This window comes from Lontra canadensis, unplaced genomic scaffold (assembly GCF_010015895.1).
Source record: "Lontra canadensis isolate GAN:19392208 unplaced genomic scaffold, GSC_riverotter_1.0 scaffold12, whole genome shotgun sequence".
NCBI classification, from domain to species: Eukaryota; Metazoa; Chordata; class Mammalia; order Carnivora; family Mustelidae; genus Lontra; species Lontra canadensis.
Window position 1 is genome coordinate 28,088,904 of NW_022631006.1, and position 9,091 is coordinate 28,097,994.

Here is a 9,091-nt window from a genome sequence, read left to right on the forward strand (position 1 = left end):
GCCTAGGAAAGTTGAGTCCTTTAACAAAGATATCAAGATACATCCAGGAAGAATCAGAACAACCTTCCTTGCCCACACTGAGAATTTATAACCACTCTCCCATCTTTTTCTTCCACCAGTGTTTCTGTGTTTTTGTGTTTGTCCTGATAGTATATAAATCTTACACTTGGGGTTCTTTTTGACAAGGTTCTTCCTTTATTTACATATATATAATTTTTTCCTCTTGTTATACACTTTTATCAGTCTTTTTGTTTGTCTGTTTTTGTTTGTATACCTCATAAATTTTACCTTGGGGCCCATTTGGGCTGAACCTTCTCTTTCATCTTCCCTTTCTTTCCTGTCTCTCTCTCTCTCTCTCTTTTTTTCTTTTTCCTTTCTTTTTTCTCTCATTTGGGTGGGGAATCCTGATTGCTCAGAAGTGTTCGAGCATGCACCCAGACTGCACCACGGTCGATACAACCAGCTACATCTGTTCAGTCATCTCTCACCAAAATGACTAGGAGGAGGAATGCCCAACAGAAGAAAAATACAGAGGATGGACCTTCTGCAACAGAGCTAATGGCTATCAACATAGACAATATGTCAGAAAGAGAATTCAGGCTAACAATTATCCAGGCAATAGCTAGGTTGGAGAAAGCCATGGATGACCAAACGGAATTGATTAGGGCCAAGTGGAAGCGACCAGAGAGGATGTTTACAATGTTAGGGCAGAGCTAAAAGCTACCAGGGCTGAGGTTCACAATGATCTCAATGAGTTCCAATCTAATCTAAGTTCTCTCAAAGCTAGGGTAACCTGAGACAGAAGATAGAATTAGTTATCTGGAGGACAAACAAATAGGATCAAGAGGAAGCCTGGAACAAACAGCATAGAAACCATGAAAACAGAATCAGGGAAATAAATGATGCCATGATACGTTCCAATGTCAGAATCATTGGAATCCCTGAAGGGGAGGAGAAAGAAAGAAGTCTAGAAGATATAGTGGAACAAGTTCTTCATGAAAAAGTTTCTCAATCTCGCCAATGGAACCAGTGTTCATGTACTAGAGGCCGAACGGTCTCCACCCAAGATGATAGATTCCAGAAAAACATCAAGGCACCTCATAGTCAAATTGAGGAATCATAATTGTAGGTATAATCTCTTGAAAGCTGCTAGGACAAAGAGGCTCCTTACTTACAGAGGAATGCCCATCAGAATAACGTCATACCTGTCCACAGAGACCTGGTAAGCCAGAAAGGGCTGGCAAGATATATTCAGGGCACTAAATGAGAAGAACATGCAGCCAAGAACACTTTATGCAGCAAGACTGACATTCAAAATGGATGGAGAGATAAAGAGTTTCTAAGACTGGCAAGCTTTAAAAGACTATGCAACCACCAAGCCAACACTGCAGGAAATATTAAGGGGCGTTCTATAAAAGAGGAAAAATCCTAAGAATAGCATTGATCAGAAATATAGAGACAATCTACAGAGAGAAAGACTTCAAAGGTAACACGATGTCAATAAAAACATATCTATCAATAATCACTCTCAATGTGAATGGCGTAAATGCGCCCATAAAATGGCACAGGGTTGCAGATTGGATAAAACGACAGGACCCATCCATATGTTGTCTACAAGAGACCCATTTCCAACCTAAAGATACACCCAGACTGAAAGTGAAGGAATGGAGAAGCATCTTTCATGACAATGGGCCTCAAAAGAAGGCTGGGGTAGCAATTCTCATATCAGATCAATTCGATTTTAAACTAAAGACCGTAGTCAGAGGTACAGAAGGACACTACATCATTCTTAAAGGGACTATCCACCAAGATGATCTAACAATTGTAAATATCTATGCCCCCAATATGGGAGCAGCCAATTACATAAGAAAACTATTTATCAAGATAAAGAGTCATATTGATATGAACACATTAATAGTAGGAGATCTTAACACACCTCTCTCAGAAATAGACAGATCGTCGAAGCAGAAAATCAAGAAAGAAACAAGACCATTGAATGACACATTGGACCAGATGGAACTCATAGATATATACAGAACATTCCACCCTAAAACAACAGAATACTCATTCTTCTCAAGTACACATGGAACCTTCTCCAGAATAGACCACATACTGGGTCACAAATCAGGACTCAACCGATACCAAAAGACTGAGATTATTCCCTGCATATTTTCAGATCACAGTGCTTTGAAACTGGAGCTCAATCACAAGGAGAAGTTCAGAAGGAACTCAAACACCTGGAAGCTAAAGACCACCTGGCTTAAGAATGCTTGGATCAACCAGGAGATCAAAGAAGAACTGAAACAATTCATGGAAACCAATGAGAATGAAGACACTTCGGTCCAAAACCTATGGGATACAGCAAAGGTGGTCCTAAGGGGGAAATATATAGCCATCCAAGCCTCCCTCAAAAAAATGGAAAAATCCAGAACACAGCATCTGTCTCTACACCTTAAAGAACTGGAGAATCAACAACAAATCAAACCAATTCCACACATAAGAAGGGAAATCATCAAGATTAGAGCTGAGATCAATGAGGTAGAAACCAGAGATAGAGTAGAACATATCAATGAAACTAGAAGCTGGTTTTTTGAAAGAATCAATAAGATTGATAAACCATTGGCCACACTAATCCAGAAGAAAAGAGAGAAAGCCCAAATTAATAAAATTATGACTGAAAAGGGAGAGATCACAACTAACACCAAGGAAGTAGAAACAATCATCAGAATTTATTATCAACAGTTATATGCCAATAAGCTCAGCAACCTAGATGAAATGGATGTATTCCTGGAAAACTATAAACTCCCCAAATTGAACCAGGAAGAAATCGACAACCTAAATAGACTGATATCTAGTAATGAGATTGAAGCAGTGATCCAAAACCTCTCAAAATACAAGAGCCCAGGACCTGACGAATTCCCTGGGGAATTCTACCAAACTTTCAAAGAAGAAATAACACCTATTCTCCTGAAGCTGTTTCAAAAAATTGAAGCAGAAGGAAAACTTCCAGACTCTTTCTATGAAGCCAGCATTACCCTGATCCCCAAACCAGGCAAAGACCCTACCATAAAGGAGAATTTCAGACCAATATCACTGATGAATATGGATGCTAAGATTCTCAACAGGATCTAACCATTTCATGCTCTTGGATTGGAAGAATAAACATTGTTAAAATGTCTTTACTGCCTAGAGCAATCTATACTTTTAATGCCATTCTGATCCAAATTCCACGGGTATTCTTCAAAAAGCTAGAGCAAATAATCCAAAAATTTGTATGGAACCAGAAGAGACCCAGAATCACTAAGGAAATGTTGAAAAACAAAAATAAAACTGGGGGCATCATGTTACCTGATTTCAAGCTTTTCTACAAAGCTGTGATCACCAAGACAGCATGGTACTGGCATAAAAACAGACACATAGACCAGTGGAACAGAGTAGAAAGCCCAGATATGGACCCTCAACTCTATGGTCAGTTAATCTTCGACAAAACAGGAAAAAATATACAGTGGAAAAAAGACAGTCTCTTCAATAAATGGTGCTGGGGAAACTGGGTAGCTTTTTGTAGAAGAATGAAACTCAACCATTCTCTTACACAGTACACAAAGATAAACTCAAAATGGATAAAAGACCTCAATGTGAGACAGGAATCCATTAGAATCATAGAGGAGAACATAGGCAGTAATCTCTTCGATATCAGCCACAGCCACTCTTTTCAAGATATGTCTCCAAAGCAAAGGAAACAAAAGCCAAAATAAACTTTTGGGACTTCATCAAAATCAAAAGCTTCTGCACAGCAAAGGAAACAGTCAACAAAACAAAGAGGCAACCCACGGAATGGGAGAAGATATTTGCAAATGACAGTACAGACAAAAGATTGATATCCAGGATCTATAAAGAACTCCTCAAACTCAACACGTACAAAACAGATAATCATATCAAAAAAATGGGCAGAAGAGATGAACAGACACTTCTCAAATGAAGACATACAAATGGCTATCAGACATATGAAAAAATGCTCATTATCACTAGCCATCAGGGAGATTCAAATTAAAACCACATTGAGATATCACCTTACACCAGTTAGAATGGCCAAAATTAGCAAGACAGGAGACAACATGTGTTGGAGGGGATGTGGAGAAAGGGGAACCCTCTTACACTGTTGGTGGGAATGCAAGTTGGTGCAGCCTCTTTGGAGAACAGTGTGGAGAACATCAAGAAATTAAAAATAGAACTTCCCTATGACCCTGCAATTGCACTACTGGCTATTTACCCCAAAGATACAGATGGAGTGAAAGAAGGGCCACCTGTACCCCAATGTTTATAGCAGAAATGGCCACGGTTACCAAACTGTGGAAAGAACCAAGATGCCTTTCAATGGACAAATGGATAAGGAAGATGTGGTCCATATACACTATGGAGTATTATGCCTCCATCAGAAAGGATGAATACCCAACTTTTGTATCAACATGGATGGGACTGGAAGAGATTATGCTGAGTGAAAGAAGTCAAGCAGAGAGAATCAATTATCATATGGTTTCACTTATTTGTGGAGCATAACAAAATAGCATGGAGTACATGGGGAATTAGGAGAAGGGAGTTGGGGGAAATTGGAAGGGGAGATGAACCATGAGAGACTATAGACTCTGAAAAACAATCTGAAGGGTTTGAAGAGGTGGGGGGGTGGGAGGTTGGGGACACCAGGTGGTGGGTATTAGAGAGGGCACGGACTGCGTGGAGCACTGGGTGTGGTACAAAAACAATGAATACTGTTATGCTGAAAATAAATTAAAAAAATGAATATTAAAAAAAAGTTATGTATGCCGAATTTAAATTATGAACATTTTGTCATGTATCTATTAGCCATTTGTATGTCTTCTTTGGAGAAGTGTCGGTTCATATCTTCTGCCCATTTTTTGATGTGATTATCTGTTTTGTGTGTGTTGAGTTTGAGGAGTTCTTTATAGATCTTAGATATCAGCCCTTTTTTTAATGTCATTTGCGAATATCTTCTCCATGGATTGCCTCTTTGTTCTTCTTCTGTGGGTTGCCTCTTTGTTTTGTTGACTGTTTCCTTTGCTGTGCAGAAGCTTTTGATCTTGATGAAGTCCCAAAAGTTCATTTTGGTTTGTTTTCTTTGCCTTTGGAAACATATCTTGAAAAAAGTTGCTGTGGCCATTATCAAAGAGGTTAGTGCCTATGTTCTCCTCTAGGATTTTGATAGATTCCTGCCTCACATTGAGATCTTTTATCCATTTCTTTTTTTTTTTAAAGATTTTATTTATTTATTTGACAGACAGAGATCACAGGTAGGCAGAGAGGCAGGCAGAGAGAGAGATGGGGCAGCAGGCTCCCTGCTGAGCAGAGAGCCTGATGTAGGGCTCGATCCCAGAACCCTGGGATCATGACCTGAGCCAAAGGCAAAGGCTTTAACACACTGAGCCACCCAGGCACCCCCTTTTATCCATTTCGAGTTTATCTTTGTGTATGGTATAAGAGAATGGTCAAATTTCATCCTTCTACACATAGCTTTCCAATTTTCCCAGAACCATTTATTGAAGAGACTGTCTTTTTTCCACTTTATATTTTTTCCTGCTTTGTCAAAGGTTATTAGACCATAGAGTTGAGGGTCCATATCTGAGCTCTCTACTCTGTTCCACTGGTCTATGTGTCTGTTTTTGTGCCAGTACCATGCTGTCTTGGTGATCACAGCTTTGTAGTAAAGCTTGAAATCAGGCAACGTAATACCCCCAATTTTGTTTTTCTTTTTCAACATTTCCTTAGCAATTTGGGATCTCCTCTGGTTCCATACAAATTTTAGGATTGTTTTTTCCAGCTCTTTGAAAAATGCTGGTGTAGTTTTGATCAGGATGGCAATGAAAGTATAGATTTCTCTAAGCAGTATAGATATTTTAGCAATGTTTATTCTTCCAATCCATGAGCATGGAATGCTCTTCCATATTTTTGTGTCTTCTTCAATTTATCTCATGAGTGTTCTGTAGTTCCTCAAATACAGATCCTTTACCTCTTTGGTTAGGTCTCTTCCCAGGTATCTTATTGTTCTTGGTGCTATAGTAAATGGAATCAATTCTCTAATTTCCCTTTCTATATTTTCATTGTTAGCGTATAAGAAAGCAACTGATTTCTGTACATTGATTTTGAATCCTGCCACATTATTGAATTGCTGTATGAATTCTAGTAGTTTGGGGGTGGAGTCTTCTCAGAACACAGTGCTTTGAAACTGGAACTCAACCACAAGTAAAAGTTTGGAAGGAATTCAAATACTTGGAACTAAAGACCACCCTGCTTAAGAATGTTGGGATCAACCAGGAAATCAAAGAAGAACTTAAAAAATTCATGGAAACCAATGAGAATGAAAACACTTTGGTCCAAAACTTATGGGATATGACAAAGGCAGTCCTAAGGGAGAAATACATAGCAATCCAAGCCTCCCTCAAAAAAATTGAAAAGTCCTGAATACATCAGCTGTCTCTACACCTTAAAGAACTGAATAATTAACAACAAATTAAGCCAACTCCACACACAAGGGAAATAATCAAGATTAGAGCAGAGATCAATGAGACAGAAACTAGAGATACAGTAGAACTCATCAATGAAACTAGAAGCTGGTTTTTTGAAAGAATCAATAAGATCAATAAACCATTGACCAAACTAATCCAAAAGAAAAGAGAGAGGACCCAAATTAATAAAATGATGGATGAAAAGGGAGAGATCACAACTAACATCAAGGAAACAGAAACAGTCATCAGAAATTATTATCAACAGTTATGTGCCAGTAAGTTGAGCAACCTAGATGAAATGGATGCATTCCTGGAAACCTATAAACTTCTAAAACTGAATCAGGAAGAAATTGACAACCTGAATAGACCAATATCTAGAAACAAGATTGAAGCAGTGATCATAAAACCTCCCCAAAAACAAGAGCCCAGGACCTGACGGATTCCCTGGAGAATTCTACCAAACATTCAAAGAAGAAATAATACCTATTCTCCTGAAGCTGTTTCAAAAAGTAGAAACAGAAGGAAAACTTCCAGACTCTTTTTATGAAACCAGCATTACCCTGATCCCCAAGCCAGGCAAAGACCCCACCAAAAAGGAGAATTTCAGACCAATATCCCTCATGAATATGGATGCCAAGATTCTCAACATGATCCTAGCTAATAGGATCCAACAGTACATTAAAAAGATTATCCACCATTACCAGGTGGGATTTATCCATGGGATGAAAGGGTGGTTCAGCATTTGCAAATCAATGTGATAGAACAAATCAATAAAAGAAGAGTGAAGAACCACATGGTCCTCTCAATTGATGCAGAAAAAGCATTTGAAAAGATACAGCATTCATTCCTGATTAAAACGATTCAAAATATAGGGATAGAGGGAACATTCCTCAACTTCATAAAATCTATCTGAAAAACCCACAGCAAATATCATCCTCCATGGGGAAATGCTGATATCATCCCCTTTATTTTTTTAAATTTTTTAAATTTATTTTCAGCGCAACAGTATTCGTTGTTTTTGCACCACACCCAGTGCTCTATGCAATCCGTGCCCTCTCCAATACCCACCACCTGGTTCCCCCAACCTCCTACCCCCGCCCCTTCAAAACCCTCAGATTGTTTTTCAGAGTCCATAGTCTCTCATTGTTCACCTCCCCTTCCAATTTCCCCCAACTCCCTTCTCCTAACTGCCCATGTACTCCATGCTATTTTGTTATGCTCCACAAATAAGTGAAACCATATGATAATTGATTCTCTCTGCTTGACTTCTTTCACTCAGCATAATCTCTTCCAGTCCTGTCCATGTTGCTACAAAAGTTGGGTATTCATCCTTTCTGATGGAGACATAATACTTGTTTGTATTCTTTCAGGAAATATATATTCAAATCCTTTGAGCACTTAAATTGAGTTATTTGTCTTTTTATTGTTGAATTGTAGAAAGTATAAATAACATATTTTAGACATAAGTCCCTTACCAGATATGTAATCTGCAATTATTTTCTCCTAATCTGTAGGCTTTTTACTTTCTTGAATATATCCTTTGAAGTTTTGACTTTTTTTGTAGTTTTTAAATATGTTTTTAAAATTTTTTTTATTTGAATTCAAGTTAGTTAACCAATATGTATTATTAGTTTCAGGGTAGAGTTTAGTGATTGATCAGTTGCATATAACAACAAGTGCTCAGTTTCCCATCCTTATGGCCTCCTTAATGCTCATTAGCCAATTATCACATCCCCTCCAAAACCTTTCAGTTTGTTCCCCATAGTTAAAAGTCTCTTTGGTTTGCCTCTGTGGTCTTACCTTATTTTATTTCTCCTTCCCTTCCCGTATGTTAATCTGTTTTGTTTCTTAAATTCCACAAATTTCACATGAGTGAAATCATATAGTAGTTGTCTTTCTCTGAATGACTTACTTCACTTCACATAATACCCTCTAGTTCCACCCATGTTGTTGCAAATGGCAAGATTTCATTCTTTTTGATGGCTAAGTAATAATATTCCATTCTATATATGTCACATCATCTTTATCCATTCATCCATCAGTGGACATCTGGGCTCTTTCCATATTTTGGCAATTGAGGACATTGCTGCTGTAAAAATTGAGGGGCATGTGTCCCTTTGAATCGTTACTTTTGTATCCTTTGTTTTTTTTGTTTTGTTCTTTTTTTTTTTTTAAAGCCTGTGCATTCTCTTTATTTTCTTAACATCTTTTATTTTTTTCAGTGTTCCAAGATTCATTGTTTATGCGCCACACCCAGTGCTCCATGCAATATATACCCTCCATAATACCTACCACCAGGCTCTTCCATACCTCCACCTCCCTCCCCTCCATAACCCTCAGTTTGTTTCTCAGAATCCACAGTCTCTCATCTTTCGTCTCCTCCTCCGATTTCTCCCAATTCACTTTTCCTATCCTTCTCCTAATGTCCTCCATGTTATTCCTTATACTCCTCAAGTAAATGAAACCATATGATAATTGACTTTCTCTGCTTATTTCATGCAGCATAATCTCCTCCAGTCCCATTCATGTTGATACAAAAGTTGGGTATTCATCCTTTCTGATGGCTGTGTAAG